The 21817-nt window shown below is 40.5% G+C and overlaps 1 long non-coding RNA gene across 1 annotated transcript; it reads left to right on the top strand.

Moving 5' to 3' along the window:
• The first annotated feature begins 18352 nt into the window (after positions 1-18352).
• On the top strand, positions 18353-21236 carry LOC135320652 (uncharacterized). Its single transcript, XR_010379907.1, has 3 exons — positions 18353-18862; positions 19867-20024; positions 20586-21236. It is a non-coding gene; the product is annotated as an uncharacterized LOC135320652 (long non-coding RNA).
• Positions 21237-21817: the final 581 nt, after the last annotated feature.

Raw genomic sequence — 21817 nt, 5'->3', positions numbered from 1 at the left:
GGGCGTCACGCCGGAGGGAGGAGCAGAGTTATAGACTTTGCCACTTATTAGCTGTGTGACTTTGAGCAAGATCACCCCAGTTCTCTCTCTATATATCTTCATCTGTCAAGTGACACAGTGACAAGCTAGTGTCATCAGAAGGCTTAGTTTAGCTCTGATCCTCTGTGTCCAGTCCTGTCAGTGCTGCCCTGTGAGGTTCTGTAGCGGCTGCTCTTACCCTGAGATGGGAGGGCGTAGAGGGACATTGTAGCACCCGAGGGCAGGATGGGTTTGCTTTAAAAGCATACATGTTGCCGCCTGCAGCTGCAGACCTGCAGGCAGCTTGGTTGATGGTCGTGGAGAGAACTTTGGAGGCCTTAGCGTCGTCTTAAGACTTGTTTTCACTTAGGGACCGGATTTGCCTTTGCAGATTAATGTTGAATATTTGGGCTTCTGGCAAAGCTGTTTTCAGAGATGGGTATATACATAACATATCATATAAAATAAAATGATTTTCTTAACGTGTGGGACTTTGCAGCTGTTGGGAACAGCTCTGTTGCCCTGGTCTCCACGGAGGACACTAGGGGTCAGCAGAGCGTGCGGGAGAGCAGGCAACCCATAGTGCTTTTGCCGACTGTTCTCCCAAGTAGGGCAGACTGCTGAGTTGACTCTTCTCTGAGTTTGGTTACCAGATGAGCAGACAGCAAAGTAATGAGTTCTGGTGGGACTGTATAATGACAGGAAGAAAGAGGAACCAGTAGTTTTTCAGGACTAGAACACGCTTTTGGTTCCTGATCCAGTGTATTCCATTACAGAAGTGATGAGTTGTGTCTATTCTGGGACTTGATTGAAATAAACGTTCAGCCTAAAATTAAGAGTTGTGTTTCATTTGGAGGGAGGACTCGAGCTGGGATGACAGCCTCTCAGATCACTCTGAGGAACTGCTCCCAATAGGTATGGGAAGAGCTAGGATATACAGGAGCTTTACAACAAAGACCAGGTAGTTGGAACAATAAAAGATTGCTTGTTATCTAAAGAAAGCCAGGTATCTCAAGTACAAGTATTTAGTGGTTTTCTATGTATGGGAGGAAGCAAACATTTGGACTCATTGAATTCATACTTTAACAAGCACCTAGCTATCTAGGGCAAGTATCCTGTCCTTTCTTATTCTGAGTCTGCTCAAAGGGCACCAATATGAGTGGCTGAGAGGCTGGGTTTCAGGCATGTCCTCGCTGGGGTGTGCCAGCGGCTGCTGATGGCTTGCCTTCAGGATTCTTTGTTTACTGACATGGTTGCAGTATTTTCATTCACATTGTAGTACTTTCATTCACAGTGCTCCCCCTTGGTCCTAAATTCGACCAATATTTTGAGAGAGGTTTCATGACCAATTTTGTCCCACGGTGCTAGGATGGCTCATTCCTAGTTCAGGTGAAGTATCTTCTGAGATGTCATTCAAGGTGTTAGTTTTTTATCAGACCCTATTGATACTAAAAGTTCTCTGGATTGCCTGTCTTACTAGTCTATTATGATCCAGGAATTGTTTACCCTTCGTTGCTCATTACCATAACTAGAATCACACTATTACAATTATTTTATTCAGGGTTATAAATGTTATCTATTCCTTCAAGATATTTAGCCATCATCAATTTTGTAGGCCTAGTTACACATTGGGAATTGTAACAGGCAACAATTTTATTATATAGACAGGATATAAGTAATTCAGATAGTAACGTTTATAAAGTCATGAGTAAGAATTTAATAGTCGAGAAGTTACATATTTGGATTAAATTTTTCCTTGTGTTCCTGATTGAGTTTGAGTGATCTTATGAGAAATTTCATATTTATGGTCAGGGTCAGAGCAGGTATTAGTTGGCCAGGTGAAGTCTCCCACCTTGTAAGATCAACAGTGGCCTAAAAAGAACTATTATTTCTTTTTAGAATAACGTTTCTGAGGGCTATCTAGTTAGAGCCTTGGAGTAGGGAAACCCACCAAGGTAACACAGAAGTACTAGACATAGGTAATTTACCATAAACTTAACAGTTGGAGTAGTTCATAATCAAAGGTAGGAGAAATTATCAAAGTAATTGGCAAACAGGCCTGTTTCGTTGTCTTGGGTCTGCAGTCTTCTTCAGATGTTGTCTTCTTCTCATCATGACCTGGTAGATTTTTCTCCATTTGGGCATTGTTTTAAGGTGATCAGTGCTCTATAGGCCAGTGCACTGCAGGGGCTGTTTCTGATAGGAAATGAATCTGAAAGTACGTTTCCTTCAGCTTTGGTGTGTATGGTCTTGTTAAGAGTACCTGATAAAGGGTCCTTCCATTCAGGTTGGAGACAGTTCTTTAAGTCATGCCTGTTCCAGTATTTATAATAACCTGGCTGCTGGTCATGGGGCATTGGAACTTTACCAAAGATAGATTACTGAGCCTCAGAAACAAACCTAGAGTATTCTTTTCATAATTCAATTAAACTTTACAGCAATGTGACATAACAGCAAGGAATGATCTGGGAAATGTCTAAGGAAATATAGACCTCAATCAACAAAACTAGAAATTAATATCCACTAAAATATAATCTTTTTTCTCTCTAAAGTTACCCTCAGTTTTCTCAAATATAGTCAAATCAAGATTAATTTATTTACAAACTAAGTCTGATTATTTGATTATATAGGCTTTTTTTAAATTGGCTGTGTTGGAACTTTTAATTAGGAGTCTCAGGGTAGAATGTTAATAAGGTTTTCTTAGGCCCAGAATGCCTCATCAATGGCTTGTCATGGATTTCTGCCTTACAGATTTAGGTAAATTCTTTTCTCTTTAAAATCCTTCAAATACGTTGAGATTGCTATATCTGTTAGGAGATGATCTTCCTCATTTGTCTGATAGAGCCACTGGGGACCTTAGAGTTTTTAGTCTCTTAAGGGATCAGATAGAGAGAAAAGATAACTGTTCCAAGTCTGCTTACATAGGTATAACTTAACAAATTTCTGTGAATCATAACTAGCTTAAGGAGAAGAGTTTCTTTATGTCTGGGAAACAGGTTAAAAGCCAGTAGTATTTCAGACAAAATCAAAAATTATAACCATATTCACCAGTTTACTCAGTCCCATGTAACTAATTCTTTTACTCAGAGTTTCCATTAGACCTTTAAAATTACTTACCCAGTTTAGTTCAGTGCTATAGTTTGAAATTTATTTGAAATCAATAAATCTCCTTGAAGAGAAAGCAATTTGCAAAATCATCAGAAGGAAACAATTAACTGTATATAAATGACAAGTGATTTAAAAGCATGGTTAAACAACGTTACACTATAATCGATAAAGAAAGCTGGTCACTATAACTAGAATTATGACTGGTAACATTTCAGATATACCAGAATTTTAGGGAATCCATATAATTTATAGAATATCTATATTAATAATATTTTCTCATACAATATAACCTAGGAAGATCTATTATTCATTTGACAATACCATGGTATTTAACATGCCAAATGAAACTTACTACTTTAAAATCTCTCTTTGGGATGTTTCAGGGGCCCTCTGTAGCATCCCAAACTTAACTGGAGATTAAAAGAACTTTAATTAGAAATTGATATTTGGGGAGCTTGTTAAAAGTTTTCAGAACACTTGGTCAGATAAACATATAGATCACTGTAAAGTAGTTCTTTTTCATTAACAAGAAAATACGTCAAAGGTAAAAGCAGAACAGGTCAGTTATGTGGTATAAGAAGCTTTACAATTTGTTACTGAAAGTGGATTAACATTTTTAGAAAATTTTGTCATCTTAACAGAGAGAAAACCAAATCTAGTCTTGTACCAGATTACTTCTAAGATTCATTTACTTTGCCCAAGTTGATTCTTAACTTAGACAATTCCGACAACGTACAAAACTCTTTCCTCAGGGTTCCTCTTCCACAAGCGTTCCACAGCTTTCTATACTCACATTAGTGTGTCCTTTATTTTCTCTTCCATTCAGAAGTAACCAGCTTCAGAAGAAAGTCACTATTTTTTATTAACAAAATATAATTACATTCATATATCTTCCTTTACACATTTATCTTACTTTCCTAGGATACTGAGATTATACCCTTAATAATAGAGATTATTTCAGGGTAGCACCAACCATTTATTAATATTTCTAAACACCTTTACTTTCTCTGTAAGGGTAAGTTAAATGTTAAATAATTCATATTTCAATCTTATTTTATCTGAAAGTGTCATAGCTATTTAATAAACTCCTATCATTTAACTTAATTTAGCACAACTCTAGAATTTAAAGATACCAAACATTTAGAGATTATCTTAACCATACATTTTAAAAATTTACCCAAAGCTCTCATCTCATTTGCATTTAATTTACTTAAAATTTTACTACACCACATTACTATTGTTTTTTCTTGACAATTCTGCAACAGATATAACAGGATCTTATTTGACTTTCATTAAAACTAGGTACAGTAAAGGTATTGTACTTAATATTGATGACTTTAAAGATGTCTATATTAATTAGAACATACTTAAAATAAACAATATCAAATATTATCTTAATATTGAATATTTTCCAGTTCACGTGACGCTGAAAGTCAATTTGGTCAGTTTTTATTTTAAAAAATACTTAATTTGTAAGCTCTTATTTTTTTTACGTCAATTAAGCAGAGATCTTTGACTTTGATTTTTTTTTTTAGCTGTAGAAATATCTCACATCTGTAATGTGTACGCAGGCTTATAAACAGACAAAAGCTAGAGATCTCATAGGTTCACTTTAAAACTTACTTATAAGATAGGTATAATAATAGTTGGAGTAAGCTGAATTTGCTTGCTCAAATCACTAAGGCTTACTATTTATGAAACCGACATTTAAGATTTCTTGACAAATGCTGAAGGACGCGTCAGAGTTATGAGTTCTAAAATGCCAAAAATTTCTTGGCCTTAAGTATTATCTCGTTGAGCTAATTAGGCTCAGTCTAGGTCACTGCTGTATTTATATTTCTGATCTGCAAGACAAAGACAGACGCTTCCAGTTCCCCAGAGAACTGCTCTGTCACGCAGGTCCAATTGTATCTCCTTAATTGGCTTTTTTTGTATCAGTGAGAAGAGCTGTAAACAAAGAATTCCATGTTTTAAAACTTTAAGATTTACTTTAGCATGTCTTCCAAAGCTTGCATAAGGTATTTAGTGAGGTCTCTTTTCCTTGGGTTATAAGTTAAACCCAGGGTAAACCTCTTATTTTATTGTCTATAAGCCACTGAATATTAGTTTTTAATTTTACGTTATATTTGGAAGGCTCACGAAACTCTATTGGTTTCCTTTACTTTGTTCAATTAATATTTTCTAAGGGACACATATGTGCCCAGCCTTATAATACCAAGAAGGGGAAGCGTTTTTCCACTGAAATATATCTATCCCACAGTATAATTAAGCAAAAGTTTTATATAAAGCCCATTTAATATACCAATTTTACAAATTTTATCTCAATTTTATTAAATCTTGTACCTTTAATTTTTATATTTATTAGGTTTAATCAGTAATTCCTATTTCTAGAAGGAGTGTCAGAAGCTTTTTTTTTTTTTTTTTTTTTGTGCATTGTATCTAATTATATAGAAAAGCCTCTGGGATTACCAAGTTTCAGCCAAAGAGCTTAGGCCCTTCTCAATTTTCAATTTGATTAATAGGTCTGTTGTCCCAATCATTGATCAAGTATTTCAGTCTATAAATATGTATTTTTTTTAGCTCTATAAATACATATATTTTAAACTGTGCTAAAGCGGACTTGTTTGAACTTTAATGTTGGGGGGCAGTAGGTGATCTCTTTGGCCCTTTTTTTTTTTACTTTACATAGTGTAGTATCAAAACCTTGTATCTAAATCCAAAAATGTCCATTTTATTTATCTCATTCAAAATAACAATATAAAAATATTTATCCATTTGGGATAAGCCCCTTATCTTTTTTTTTTTTGACATTTTTACAATCCTTTATCCAGTTATTCAGCCTAATTAACATTAATTATTCTAAGTATTTATTAGCATCGCTAAAACCATTGATCGGAAGGGAAAAACACAAATGTAGGTTTTCAAACCAGTTTTTTTTTTTTAACTAATTTCTTAGGTTAACCATTAGATATATTTTTCTGCCTTTAAACTTGATATTAATAGGTACCAATAAAACGGCTGTTTATAATGAGAGCTCTTTCAACTTTCACCAATTTAAAAGTTTTCCCAAATTAAAGGATCCATCATATGGCCATCAATTTATATATAAATATATATATATATATTATATATAAAATATATATATATATATAGTGATTTTAAAACAATAAGTTGAAGAGGCTTTTCCACATGAGAGTGGGGGTGTTGCTTAAATAAAATTCAAAAGTTTACTTTCCAAAAGCTAAAAGCCTTTGTGGTCCAGGCTGATGCAACAACGGTTAAGATGGCAAAATATCTGAAAATTGGTACAATCAAAGGATTTTTGAGAATCCCAATTTATTTGCGTGGCCACAATATGTACACAATACTTGTACCTTTTGTATGACAGAGTCCAAGGTTTCGTTTAAAATAAAAGAAACACATATATACATACATACACACACATAAAACACCCAGAGAAAGATAAAACATTTACATTTCAAGGACACAGGAAGAGAAATCCAAGTTCCCCCTAAATGGGATTTTGTTCTTATAAGTTCAGAATTCCAAAAAATATTTTATTAGGCCTGGTTAGTTACTTTCAGGGTGAGTTTTTTGTTTTTCTAATTCCTAATGAATGTTTTAAGTTTTGTACGTATATAAACCAGGCTAGTGTATTAGTTGGAGGCTGACAATCTGTCATTTCTTTTTGTTTTCTGTTCTGTGTTTTTTTTTTTTTTTTTTAATTTTTTTTTGGAAAGTTCTATTCCCCATTGTAAGGTCGGGTTCTCAGAATAAAATTGCTGGTAAGATTTCCTGCAGGGACAACACTATGGCATGAAGTCTTTGCCTCTACCATTCCTGTAAGTTTCTCCATCACCCAAGAAAGCTGTTACCAGCCAGGAGGAGGGTCCCATTTTTGGAGTTGAAAGGTTCCTCATAGGAGTTTTACTTTTATTCCAAAAATTACAATGGAGGTAACCAAATCGAGGACAACATTAGACCAGCCTCTTACATAACCACTCAGTCCTGAACCCAGTGTCTTTCAACTGGACACACTCAGGACGTTTTCACTGGGTGAGTATTTTCCTGGTATGTTTCCACCAGCCCCACTTCAGACGTCTCCTCAAGGTGGGTGTTTCCTGTTATCTTTCAACCAGGCCCCACCCAGTATGTCCCACTTGGTGGGTAATTCCCCCCAGTCTCTTTCAACTGGAGGGCCAGGTACCTGGATACACCGCAAAATAAAACTCAGGATCATCAACCAATATGGGAGATCCGAGAACCAGTAGAGACTCACCCAAATTCATCTGGATTCCCCAAGGAGGCAGATGGGCACAAAGTGCCAATGCTGGTACCAAGGCTCCGGTAATTCGGAGAGTTCAGCTGGAGAGAAGTCTGCTCTGGGTCCCTTTCTGGTGTCCAAAACTTTTGATTGAAATACATGTGCAGCCTAAAAGTTAAGAGTTATGTTTTATTTGGTGGGAGGACTCGAGCCGGGATGACAGCCTGTCAGATCGCTCGGAGGGACTGTTCCCAAGTGGTTGAGGAGGAGCTAGAATATATAGGAGCTTTACAACAAAGACAAGGTTGTTGGAACAATAAAAGATTGCTTGTTATCTAAAGAAAGCCAGGTATCTCAAGTTCAAGAATTTAGTGCTTTTCCATGTATGGGAGGAAGCAAACATTTTGACTCACTGAATTCATTCTTTAGACAAGCACCTAGCTATCTAGGGCAAGTATCCTGTCCTTTCTTATTCTGAGTCTGCTCACAGGGCACTGTTGTGAGTGGCTGTAGAGGCTGGGCTGCAGGCCTGTCCTCGCTGGGGTGTGTTGGCAGTCGCTGATGACTTGGTTTCAGCATTCTTTGTTTACTGACATGGTTGCAGTATTTTCATTCACACTGTAGTATTTTCGGTCACAGTATGATTATGGATAATCTGCAAACTTGGAAAGCAACCGAGATGGAATTACTTCAGGTACCTTCTAATTTAATAAGCCGTGTGCAAACATAAACATGGAGGAAGCTTACAAAAGAATTTGGTGGTGCAGGGAAGGTGTTCTGCACATTACAGGAGAAGGCAGAATTCCTTTTCTTTGTGGGCAGGGATGTAAGCCCACCTTTCTTTTCTGTAGTGGTCTCTGAGAACACTTTATGGTAATTAATGAACATTGAGAAACGGTGGCAAACATTGCATTCAAGAGCTGGCCGGCTGCAAACTTGTGTATTGGACAGGTGGATTTCATAGGCAAGTGGTCAGGTGGATGGGAGAGAGATGAAGCCTAGGCCTAGGCCCAGATTCAGGTTTAAATCGCCATTTCCTCACCATGGGGCCTTGGACTACAATGTAACCACTCCTAACTTGTTGGTGAATCTGTGAAATGGGCATGATAATATACGTTTGTTCCTGGGATTGTTGTAAGTTGTAAAGACTATTATAGCGCACATGAAGCACTTAACACACTGGCACTTAGCAGTGTTCACTGTGGGTGGACGTCCCGCTTCGCGTGTGTCAGAGCCGTAAAGGCAGCATTTGTCTGTTGAGGATGCACTGGTAGCCCCTTGAATACGTTGTGAATTTGGTTATTTCCTTTTATCTTGGTAAATCTGCGTGCCATGGGCAGATATTTTCATGGTCAAATGAGGAATCTCAGGGTAAAAAGAATGTGTAATTTGCCCAAAGTCAGACCATAATTTTGGGTGCAGGGGCCTCAGTTCAGCATGGGCCCCTGGGCCTTCTGCCCTCTCCTTTCAGCACCTGAGCCAGATGTGTGCTCGGCTGTCTCCCAGACCAGAATATCTAGCAGGAAGCAGGACATACCTGGCCCTGTGCTGCTTGAGCAAAACTCCAGGGTGGAGGCAGTTACAAAAAGGATAAACATAAAAACAGATGACTGCAAACTGTGATCAGCTCTGAGAAGGAAAGGAACAGGCCTCGCCGTGCAGCGCTTGGACCTTTCCCGTCAGGGCTGCTCTGGGGGCGTTCATCTCAGCTAAACAAGCTCTGCTGCTGCACAAAGGCAGGAAGGCAGGGCGCGTGTGACCAGGTAGAATGGGCCTCGTTGGTCATACTCATTCCCTATTTAGCGGCAGCTGTCATGGGCACTTACCTAGTAAACAGATGTTGGCCATAATCAACACGCACTTGCTTGGTAGTTTTATTGGCCCCACCTTTGAGATGAGGTAATTAAAGCTGGGGAGTTTGCTGCATGCCCGTGATCACCTTGGAAATACACCCCCTGATTTTTCAACCTAGACTGGCGTGGCTGTCATGCCCCAGCCCTGTGAATGGCATCGTGTAGCTTCTCCCAAGTGGCCCAAATGACTGATATTGATTTTCTTAACTCGTAGGAAATGGTATGTGACAGTAGGAGAAAAAGGTAGTAAGAAATTCTTTGGAAAACTAGAAAAAAATTCAATTCTTCCCCAGCTGGGGGAGCGTAAGCTCTGTCACACATTCCACTCACTGCCTGTCACCTCCTCCCTGCCGACTCCGTGTTCAGAAGCCACTCTGAGCCTTTGAAGAACATTTTGCCTCATGACAGTGTTGACTAAGACCTGCGACCTCTCTGTCCCTGGTTAACAGTCTATTCAAAGCCATTTAAATTTTATGCAGGCTCCTCCGCTCAGATGTAAGAATAGCCTCTTTAAACTTCTTGACGCAGCGCCTTAATGTGGATCTTGTGAAGGAAACCTAGTCAAAACCTGGGATGTATGCACATAGTGACCGTAAAATCAGCACTTTGTGAAGTTCAGAATCAGAGGGGTGGGAGACTCAGCAAAGGCTTTTTAAGGTAGAAAGGGGAAAGTGAAAGGACGCAGGCTGTGTAAGACTGAAACATCTCGGTCCCAGCCAGCAAGGCACCTGCGTTCAGGATGGTGGGTGGAGAGTGCAGAGTTGTCACAAAGAAAGAAGTGGTGGGATGGGAGGGAGGACAGTTAGGTACTTTACTGGGGAGGGAAATAGTGTGCTGAACATTTCCTGGTTGAACAAGAGGACTGTGACATGATGTGCTTGTATTTTGGAGAGAAGGGTTTTGTGGGGACAGGCCTAGGGAGAACGCTCTGTGGCTGGGGGTCAGCACAACAAAGAAACACAGAGAACCGGGCAGACCCCAGGGCCCCTGCTGGGGGAGAGGCTGCCCACCAATTCGAGCCCTTGGGGTGCTTCTGTCCCTTAGCCGGGGCCTTAGAGCTCCCTTCACAACCCAGTCCTGTTGATACAAGAAAAAATAAGAGGGGCATGAGAAGGGCTGTGTGTCAGGCTTTGGTTGAGCCCCTTGGATGTGCCATGCCAGATGTGGGTACTTGGCTTCATGCAGGAAAGTATTCAAGGGCAAGCCACTGTTGAGTAAAGGTAGATTTATTCAGAGAGATTCATTGAAAGGCAAGAGAAATTCCACGATGTGTGGGGGTTTGATGCTCAGATTAAAAGTAGGTACACACTCCACAGAGTGTGGGCCTTCTCTGAAGCGGGAGAGAGAGGTGTGACCCCTAGGCGGTGCTGTGTTGCTTGTATTCATGGGCTTGGTGGTTTCATATGCTAATAAGTAGAAGGACCATCCTAAGGGCAAGGGGCTGGAATTCAAAGGGAGTTGGCCATTTCCCACACTTTGACCTTTTTTGTCTAGCCTTGGGACTGCCATGGTGCCTGGGGGCGTGTTATTCACCATGTTTCTATTACAATGGGTGTGTAATGAAACTCAAGCTCTGCTAGAACTTAAATCTCTTCATCCTGAGCCTCAAGGCCTATTGGGGGTTGAATCCTTCACCATTTTGATGTTAATTGCTGTGGCCTTCCTTGAATGGCTGTGCTCTGCCCCCTTCCATCCTGTCTCACTGTGATGACACAGAGAGAACAAAGGCCCGGCCCTGGCTGTGCTCCTGTATTTAACAGGGGGAGGGGTGGTGTAGGCTGAGGATGACTCTGGGTGGTGTGAAGGATGTTTCAGATTTTCCCACGTGGGACATGGGGACCTGCCAGCTGCCACCGCAGAATTATCTCATGGGCATTATCGCTTGTGTCACTCATTTGTTTCTATTTTTCTTTTTTTTTTTTAAGTATTTAATCTAAATTTAATATCAGGTTTTTTTAGGAAACAAATTTCGCTTTTTCTTTTCTTTGGGGCTCTTTTTTTTGGGGGGGGTAGGTAATTAGGTGTATTTATCTGTTAGTGGAGGCCCTGGGGCTTGAACCCAGACCCCGTGTATGCTATACACACGCTCTAACACTGAGCTCTACCACCAGCCCCTTGATCTTTTTCTTTTTGCTTTAGCTGTCAAAAATCTTACAGCTGAATTTCTAGTCGGCCTTTAACACTTACCCTGACTTCATGGCATCCATTTTTATGACTTTACCTCCCCCTGGTTTCATTTAAGTATTGAATCTCCATTTTCTTTTCATTCTCAGTTTTGTCTTTTTGTTGTTATGGTTGTTAAGCTGTGTTTAAAAAATTGTTTAAATTCTCTTTTAGCAGGAGGCTGAAAGTAAATATATATGTAAATAAACATCACACTTAAATGCTTTTATACATTCTAAGCTGTTTAGTAGTTACTTAAAAACTGGACTGATATTAAAGTTATAACATTTTTACATTATTTTTTAATTTTTTCTAAAGGTATAGCTGATTTACAATATGATATGTTTCAGGTGTACAATAGTTGCTCCATTTATAGTTATTGTAAAACGTTGACTGTATTGCCTATGTTGTAAGATACATCCCTCTAGCGTCTTTACGTTACATGTAGCAGCTTGTATAAGAAAGTTGAGTAACACAGAGTCTGGGGCGTGGCTGTGTCTGACTCAGGTTCCAGGTCACCCTGCCTGTCAGACCCCAGGCCCTCACACCTGTCTGCAGGGAAGCGAGTGGAGGCAGCTCTCATCAGCGTTGGTACCAACCTCTGAGTGGCAGTGACAGCAGTGACTGTGGACGCGCAAAGTGTTGTTCCAGGAGATTTACATGCATTTCTTCATTTATTATTTAAAGCCCTCCTGTGAGGAATCGTTTTAAGTTTTTAATGAATAATACACTTTATTTTTAATTTGATAGACTTCAAACTTCCGGAAAATTTACAGGAGTAGTACAATGAACACTTAGATACACTTCACCTAAAAGGGCAGTATTTGTCATTTTGTGTCTGGCTTATTTCAGCATACTATTTTAAGGTTCATCCATGTTGTAGCCTGAAACAGTAATTTATTCTTTTGGTTTAATAATATCTTTTTTCTTTTTTTTTTTTTTGTTTTTGGTCTATTTAAAAATAGTTTCATTGAAGTCTAGTCAGTTTATAATGTTGCATCAGTTTCTTGTTTACAGCACAACACTTCAGTTATATAGGAATATACATGTATTCATTTTCATATTCTTTTTCAACATAAGTTACTATAAGATATTAAACTTATTTCCCTGTACTATACAGTATAAACTTGCTGTTTATTCTATACATAATCAGTATCTGCAAACTCTAAACTCGCAAGTTATCCCTTCCCACAACTTCTCCCCTCTGGTAACCATAGTTTGGTTTCTATGTCTCTGTGTCTGTTTCTGCTCTGTAGATAAGTTTCTCTTTCTTTGTTTGTTTTTTTTTTTTTTTTTTAAGATTCCACATATGAGCGATCTCATATAGTATTTTTCTTTCTCTTTCTGGCTTACTTCTCTTAGAATGACATTCTCCAGGTCCATTCATGTTACTGTAAATGGCATTATTTTATTATTTTTTTATGCATACGTAGTAGTTTATGGTATAAATATACTGCAACCTCTTTATCCAGTCATCTGTCAGTGGACATTTAGGTTGTTTCCATGTCTTGGCTATTGTAAATTGTGCTGCTGTGAACATTTGGGGGAAGGTGTCTTTTTGAATTAGGGTTACTTCTGGATATATGCCCAGGAGTGGGATTGCTGAGTCATAGGGGAAGTCAATTTATTGTCTTTTGGTGAATCTCCATACAGTTTTCCACAATGGCTCCACCAAACTGCATTCCCAGCACAGTGTAGGAGTGTTCCATTTTCTCCACAGCCTCTCCAGCATTTATTGTTTGTGAACTTCTGAATGATGGCTATTCTGACTGCTGTGAGGTGATACTTGATTGTAGTTTTGATTTGCATTTCTCTGATAATGATATTGAGCATTTTTTCATGTGCCTATTGGCCATTTGTATGTTTTCATTGGAGAAAAGTTTCTTTAGCACTTCTGCCCATTTTTGGATTTAATTGTTTATTTTCCTTTCTTATCAAGTGTAAAAGCTGTTTATATATTCTGGGAATTAACCCCTTGACAGTCTCATTTATTGTAAATATTTTCTCCCATTCCATAGGTTGTCTTTTTGTTTTGCTTACTGTTTGCTTTGCTGTGAAAAAGCTTGTAAGTTTAATTAGACCCCACTTGTATATTTTTGCTTGTATTTCTATTGCTTGAGTAGACTGCTCTAGGAGAACATTGCTGAGATGCATGTCAGATGTTTTGCCTACGTTTTCTTCTAAGAGGTTTGTAGTGTCTTGTCTACATGTTTAAGTCTTTAAGCCATTTTGAATTTATTTTTGTGTGTGCTGTGAGGGAGTAGTCTAACTTCATTGATTTACATGCAGCTGTCCAGTTTTCCCTACACCATTTTCTGAAGAGGCTGTCTTTACTCCATTGTATGTTCTCACCTCCTTTGTCAAAGATTCAATGACCAAAAGTTTTTGGGACAATTCTTGATAAATTTTTTACCCATTCATTGATGGATGGACATTGTTTGTAACTTTTGGCTACTCTGAATGATACTGCTATGAATATTGATGTGCAAATTTTTGTGAGAATATGTTTTCATTCTGTTGGCTGTACAGTTTTCCAGCCATATCTGTAGTTTCCACTTCATGGATCCAGATGGCTGGTTGTAAAGGGAATCGAACATCCTTGGATTATGGAATCCAGGGTGGTCGGTTCCTGAAACCAATCCTCCGAGGATACTGAGGGATGACCCTATATGTAGGAGTAGAATTGCTGAGCCATATGATAACACTAAACTTTTGAGGAAACACCAGGCTTTTCCAAAGAAGCTGCAAAATTGCCCCTTTCCAATGGCTGCATATTGAGGGTTCCCATTTTTCTGCCTCCTGACCGACACTTGTTATTGTCCGTGTTTTGATTATAACCATCCTAGTGGGTGTAAAATGAGATCTCATTTTGATTTTGATTTGACTAGTGATGCTGAGCATCTTTTCATATGCTTATTGGCCATTTGTGTATCTATTTAATTCCTTGGTAAATTTAAAAATTGGGTCGATTTTCTTTGTATTGGTCAGTTGTAAGCATTTGTTTTCTATCCTGGATACTAGTCTCTTATTAGATATATGCTTTGCAAATTTTTTCTACTATTCTGCAGATTGTCATTCCACTTTACTTTTTTTAAATATTAAGACAATTTCTTTATAGGGGAGGTAATTAGATTTATTCATTTATTTTATTTATTTATTTATTTTTTGCCAAGCATGCACTCTATCACTTGAGCTACCCACTTCCCCCTTCATTTCACTTTCTTGATGATGTCTTTTGTAACAAGTGGTTTTAATTTTGATGAAGTCCAGTTTATCTGTTTTTTTTTTTTTATCACTTCTGCTCTTGGTACTGTATCTAGGAAACCATAACCTATCCTAGGACCACAAAGATTTATACTATGTCTTCTTTTAGAAAGTTTATAGGTTTAGATTTTTCGTTTCTGTCTGTGATCCATTTTCAATTAATTTTTATTTGTTATATACAATAGGGGGTTTCAGATTCTAAATTCATTCTTTTGCCTGCAGATACCCAGCTTTCCCTGCACCATTCGTTGAATAGACTATTCTTTCAATGGATTGTTGTTGGCACACTTGTTGAAAACTGACTGTAAATATGTTTCCCCCCTTGAATTTTTACTGTGTCTCATAGATTTATGTATCCAAACTTATGACAGTACCATAATGACTTCAGTACTATAGATTTGTAGTAACATTTAAAGTGAGTCCTCCCACTTTGCTCTGCTTCCTCAAGATAGCTTTGGCTGTCCTGGGCCCCTTGCACTTCCATATGAATTTTGGGATCAGTTTTTCAATTTTTGCAAAGAAGTCAGCTGGAATTTTGATAGCGATTCCACTGAATTTGTAGATCACTTTGGGGAGTCTTAACATTTTTAACAATATTGTCTACTATTCCATGAACATGGGATGTCTTCCGTATATGTAGATCTTCTAAAATTTTTTCAGTGATACTTCAAATTTTTCAATGTACAAATCTTGTAAATTTTTGTTAAATGTATCTCCCATTTTATTTTTAATGCTGTTGTAAATGGAAAGGCTGAGCTTCTTAAGGGTGGGACTATATATCAATTTGTTTATTTCTAGGATTCCTACACATCAAATACACTAGGTTTATATTTGCTACATAAATCTATCCACAACTCTTCCCTCCCCTGTGTTATAAAAAACCAAGACCCAGGTTAAACTACCTCAACACCTATGTGGAAGTGAGAAATGAGACCCTTGGGTGGGGCTTTGTGCAGATGATACTGAGAACTTATTTAGGATGGCTTCATCTTAATTTCTTTTAAACAATCCTTTCAGTTTATATAGTCAGATACATTAAGAACATGCCCTTTTGATGTACAGAGGAGCTAAGAGTATCATTTTCAAATAATTTCTAGTGAGAATGTTGTACTTGAAACCTAATTTGTATCTATCTTTGAAGATTTATATTTCAGGAGCTTTGACTAAAGAACACCTGTCTTTATTCAATAACGACAACTAAATGCTCCAACAACATGTAAGAGTTTGAGCTGTAACTGGAGGCAGCGCTTACCTCTCCCAATACACTTGTGCTGATCTGCTCAAAGGGGTTCGTCCAACTGTTTGTCAGTAGTCTGTTGGACAAAGCCATAAATCATTGATTTAAGGTTGCTGGAATGCAACATATTCTTATTAATACTAAGTAAGCCCATATTGAGTGCTTACTGTATGTTGGGAATTGTCCCTCAGACTCACATGAATTTTATTTCTCTGAAAACCGTACATATTTCCTTGTTATTCCCACTTTACAGATAAGGAGACTGAGGATTAAGTCTTCTCTCTTTTTGGGGGAGCTCATTATCAATGACTGGAAGTTGTAAGGAAAAAGATATTGATTCATCCTGAGAAAATATTTTTCTGAGAGTCAGCATTGAAGAGGGTGACCACTGAAGAGGGTGATCATTGTTCGAGTGAGACGAGCCCCGTGTGGTACGGAGTCAGCTTCCCAGTCCTGGACACGGCACTGTGCTGCATGGTGGGTGAGGCGGCGAGGCCGCGCAGGGAACGAGGATGCCGGGCCGTTGGGCTGTGCTCAGGCCTGGTGAGGCTTTCTCTGAAGAGCAGTGGACCGTCATTGACAGATTTTAAGTAGGGGAGTGGGGTGCTCTCGTAGATCACTTTTGTGTTTGTAGAATGCTTGCAAACATTCAGTAGGCTCGGCAGAAAGTGATGTGACGAATCAGAATAGGGTGGCTGCGAGGTGTAGCAGTGTTCAATTTTCAAGTGGTTTTCAGTCCCATGTTTGTGGCTCAGTAGACGTGTCACTTTGGATGACGCACTCAAGGAAGTGAAACAATTTATCTAATCAATTGAAGCAGTGATGTACCCAATTCCCAGGACTGTTGTGGAGATCCAGTGAGATAACATTCGCACAGTGTGCAGCGTGGTCCCCAGCCCAGAGTCAGTACTGAGTGAGTGCCATTGAGTACCTGGTAGGTCAGGTTTCGGTGGTGGGGCTCGGTGACTGAGGAAATCTGAGCCCTGAAGGAGGGGTCCAGTCACATCTGTGAGTGATGGGCCTGAGCTGGGAGGGGCAGAGAGACCTTCCCTCCCAACCAGGGGCCCTGGGCCGGACGGCTATGGGAGGAGCACCGTGAAGTCAGCTCTTTGCAGGTGGAGTTGGAGTTGCTCTTGAGACATCTAAGTGCAATGTCAAGAGCTCACAGAGGAGGTCTGGGCCCGGGCTGTGCATTTTCCTATAATCTCAATCCCTGAGGACGCCGAGGTATTGATCGCTGAACGTGAAGACATACTTTACAGGACAAGTGAATAGTAGTATCATCTCTGTCATCAAAGCTCACGTCTCTTTATTCATCACCCACTTTGTTAATTGGATACTTACAGGGCGGTTCTTCACCGCCCTCCCCTAGGCTCAGGCTCCACAGTAAAGAGCTGGTGAGCCTCCCTCTTTTCCAGAAGAAGACACATTTAGCTGGTAGCCTTCTATACCTCGCCAGACTTAGAATTTTAATTTGTTGTTTTAATTCTATTATCTGTTGGTCATCTCCTGACAGGAGAGACGTTTTACCTCATGGTCATATTTCAATTAGCTGTTACTGAGAATTGCTGATCTGATCCATAGTGTATGTATTATATTAACTTTATAGAGTACTTATCATTTTTCTTTATTTGCCCTTAAATTTTGTTTGCCCCTTCAAGTTTCTATCCTATTTCGGGCCTTATTTTTTTTAATTAAAAAATGTGTGTTAGTAGTTAAGAAAACAAAAGCAAAGAAACAATGCACATGATACCTAAGTTTAGAAAATATCTATTGTGTTTTCTGTCTCGGCAATGGAGGGTTCTAGAAACTCGTGAAAACTTTCAATACACAAGTTCCTTAAAATGCTGATTAAGAAATAAATCCTTCCTTCCTCATCTTTCAAGCTGCACAGCTAAATGTCAAGAAAGTGAGGGGAAATCCTCAGAATCCAAGTCATACCAGAAAGCAGGGATTCTGGGAGATACGCGAGCCTTAGAAGCCCTGGGGTGCCGGTTGGCTCCTGAACTGAGTGTTAGTTGCCCTGGCAGGAGGGCGGGAGGTGAGCCCCAGGCCTCTCACACTGGGAGTTGGATGGCTCATCCTATGTAAGGCCAAGTACATCCTGAGAATCCTGTTTAATAAAGGGTGAATTAGAAAGAAAGAAAAATATCATTCCTCAAAGCAAGAAATTAAGGAAAGTCAATTTTTGGGGAAGCAGGGAAAAATAACAAATCCAAAGTAAGGATTTAGTTTAAAGCTGTTCTGGCATGAGAGTGACCACAATCTCCTGGCAGAAAATCACAGCTCCTCCCGGAATGAGAAGTTGTGTTTTGAATGAAACAGTGAACAGCCATTCCGAAAAAGGCCTCCTGAGTCTTCTGGATCAAGATACTACACCCAAACAGCTCTCTTCCAAGGTCTCATTTAAATAACCAGAAAGGTTTTAAAGGAAAGAAGCCATAATCATAGTTCTATTTATTGACATTAGTATATGCTAGGAATTCAGAGGTGACTATGGAGTTGTCTCCTCTTTTATGGACCTTACTTTCTGTTTGACATAGTTGGGGAGCTGGGTGGAGGGAGGTTTTAGTCTGTTGCAATTAGCTAGGAAAGGAAATTAAGAAAGCAGTGAAGGGTGGGTGACATTTTTAGCTGAGGACAGTCCTGTTCAGTTGGCTTTTAATTGCAGGCTCGATGAGTTTTCACTGGAGGGAATTGATCTTACAGAAGATGGACTTAACTCAGGCCTCTTCAGAATGGACAAATGAACCTGGAGAAAGACAGTCAAATCTGTGCAGACATTGAAGTTCACGTGAACGTGCTGTATCCCTGAGCCAAAGATAGGACAAGTAGGCAGCACTTCTTGAGGACAGAGGGGTGGTTTTTAAGGTTCTCCAAGAATGAATCCCAGGGAACCGGGATGGCCAGTTGTCAAACTGTGACTTTGCTCTTTGGACGGTGTGCCCACCAAAGGTATTTTCCGTTTATTAGTTTTCATTTCTCTTAAATACATCTCAGGTGATGAGGACGTGGGCACAAGCATTGGACGCCATGTCGAGGAGACTTTGGATACCTGCCTAGAAGTGCGGGCACAGCTGCGGCTGCGTCATACATCTTGCCGCCCACCCCGTTGCCCGGCTCCGTCATCACGGCAGGGTGGTTCCTTGATGACCTGTCCATCTCCTTTGTGACATTGTAACCCACCAAAAACTGGAGCATATTAGCTTGGCTTTGTTCTTTTCCATCCTTCTCTTTGAATGGACTGATAGTGGACCCAGTTATTTTAGCAGATGTTTTACAAGTAGGGCTCTCAGTACAAACCTTGTAATCCCCGCTGTGTGATCTAGAGAAGAAAGTTACATTCTTTCCAAATTGTTTTGATGCACTTATGTGGGAAAATGGTGTACGTTTGAATATGTATTTCCTCTCTGAATCATCATGGCTAGAGATGAATGTGGGCAGACATGGAATGTGTTTTCTGTATTTGAACTGTATGGTCCCCTAAATTCTCCCCAGCTTTTTAAAGTCATCAGTGGAGTGCTACCTCCAGAGTGTCCCAAAGCATCCACCACTGCCTGTTCTTCAGACACTGTGAGTTTCCAAGTTGGAGAAGGCTGCTAGCTGGTGAGGCATTCTCTGGCACATCTCTGGCTGGCTGATGTGGGCTTAGCACCCAAGACTTGGCAGACAGTAACTAACCACGATCACTTCCATTTCTGGGACACTCATGAAGGATTTTAGACGTATGCTAGTGGCATACGTTATTTCAATTAGTTTTCCCAACAATCATAATTAGATTTTTTCACCTGTATTAATAAGTAAACTGTCAAAGCGAGTGATGTGCAGACTTTGGACTGTAACACGGGTCTTTCTGATCCCTGTCTCTGTTCCCTCCCCGGCCTATCCTTCCAGATGGCCAGGAGACTCTTCCTCAGTCTTGAGTTTCCTGCTGATGTTACCACTCTCCTTGTTTCTAGGAGAGGAAAACAAGTCTAAACTTACTTTCCAGTTGAAAATGGAATGGAGAGTTAACGTTGGAAGCCGGGAGCGTCTGTCCTGTGATGAAGCGGTCTCCGAGCCACTTCCACTGGGACGTCACGTCACTGTCTGGGCCCCTTGCACAGCCTGTGCACAGGTGATAAGCCAGATGTGCCGAGCAGTCCTCCCGGACAGGGCAGTGGGTTGGAAATGAGTTTGGGGATTTGGTTTCATTTCATAGGTTTCTGAGGGCCTTGGCCAGGCACTTCGAGTGGGACCATTCCCTGTCCCACATACTCGTGCTCTGGGCCCATGCAGACCTGATGTGGCCTCAGCCTGAGGCTCAGGGCCCGTGGTGAAGTGGAGCATTTTAGTCCAGGGTCTGTGGAGGCTCTGACAATTCTGGGTCGTGGGACATTGTCCAGGATGTTAATAATTCCTCCCCGAGTTTCAGATTTCCTTGCCTGTGAGCCGGGGTAGTAATAGTTTCTGAGATGATTGTAATGATTCAGTAAGGGGGGCAGCATGTGCTGGCAGGTAGCTGGTGCTTAAGGAGCAGAAGTCGCAATCACTCTGTCAGCTTCTCACTGTGTGCTCTGTGCTTTGAAAAGATGTGTGTTTGGTGAAAGTCCTGCCCAAATACTAGGGTCTAGATGAAACGTTGTTCCTTTACTTTCCCTTTCTTTTGCTCCTTCCTTTCTCTGCGTCTCATGTGTAGGGAGCAGATTCCTCTGTTTCAGGGAATACAGGCCTTTCTAGGAAAAGGACAGGATGAACGTGGAGAGGTGGGGCCGGAGGGGGTCTGGAGCATCTGCACAGCGCTGCTTCCCTGCATTTCTGCATCCGGTCCCATCAGTGCACGAAGTCAGCCTTCCTCTTCCTTCCTGTGTCATCAGGTCTCTGTTTTATGGGAAAACCTTTTTTACGTGTCTTTTTTCACTTACATGTTTCGTTCAGATGCTTGTTGCTTTTCTCCCTGTGCTTCAGCGTTCCTAGGAGAGAATTCAGCAGTGCAGCATCCTCTCCGAGCTCTATGAGTTGATCGGCTTCCACTGCAAGTCCGTCTTCTTCAAGTGGGTGGCCCCCGTGCAGCGCGCGGCCCCCGGCATCCCGGAGCCTGGCGGGAAGGCCTGCTACCGACTCCTTCTGCAGACGCTTCCTGGCTACAGTCTGTCACTGATTCTGCAGGACTTCAACAAAGGTTTTGGAACTAAAACATTGCTTCAGTCCGATTAACCATGCCTTGTTTGGGCCCTGCTCTCCTGTCTCATCAGGGTGAATTGTGATTCGTGTAGAACAGGACACAGCAGACTTTTTTCTGTCAAGGGCTTGGGAGTCAATATTTCAGGATCTGCAAACCTCCTGATCTCTGGTGCGGCTGCTCATCTCTGCTGTTCAGACGCCAGAGCAGCCGGACAGTCCACACACCCACAGAGCTTTATTCACAGCAGTGGCTGGGGCTGGATTGGGTGTATGAACTGCAGTTTGTCCCCACAGCCTCCTCACTATTGACGCCTGTACCTGAGCGTGCATTTGCGACAATGGGTGAACCTACACTGACACGTCATCATCACTAAGTGCCCATACTTGACACTAGGATTTACACTTGGTGGTGTGCACTCTGTGGGTTTGGACAGATGTACAATGACATGTTTCTACCATCACAGCATCATACAGAGTAGTCTGTCTTAGTGACCCTAAAAATGCTCCGTGCTGCACCTCATTCATTACTCCTTCCCCTCTAGCCTCTGACAGTAACTGATCTTTTAGTCTCTGTGGTTTTGCCTTTCCCAGAACACCATACAGTTGGAATCAGACAGTTGCAGAACCTTCCCAGATTGGCTTCTTTCACTTAGTAATATGCATTTAAGGTTCCTCCATGTCTTTCCATGCCTTGATAACTCAGTTCATTTTAACACCATAAATAGTCCATTTTCTGCCTGGACCACA

The sequence above is a fragment of the Camelus dromedarius genome, unplaced genomic scaffold (genome assembly GCF_036321535.1).
Source record: "Camelus dromedarius isolate mCamDro1 unplaced genomic scaffold, mCamDro1.pat HAP1_SCAFFOLD_37, whole genome shotgun sequence".
Lineage (NCBI taxonomy): Eukaryota > Metazoa > Chordata > Mammalia > Artiodactyla > Camelidae > Camelus > Camelus dromedarius.
The sequence above is the reverse complement of the archived record's forward strand: the minus strand, read 5'-3'. Positions and strand labels throughout refer to the sequence as shown.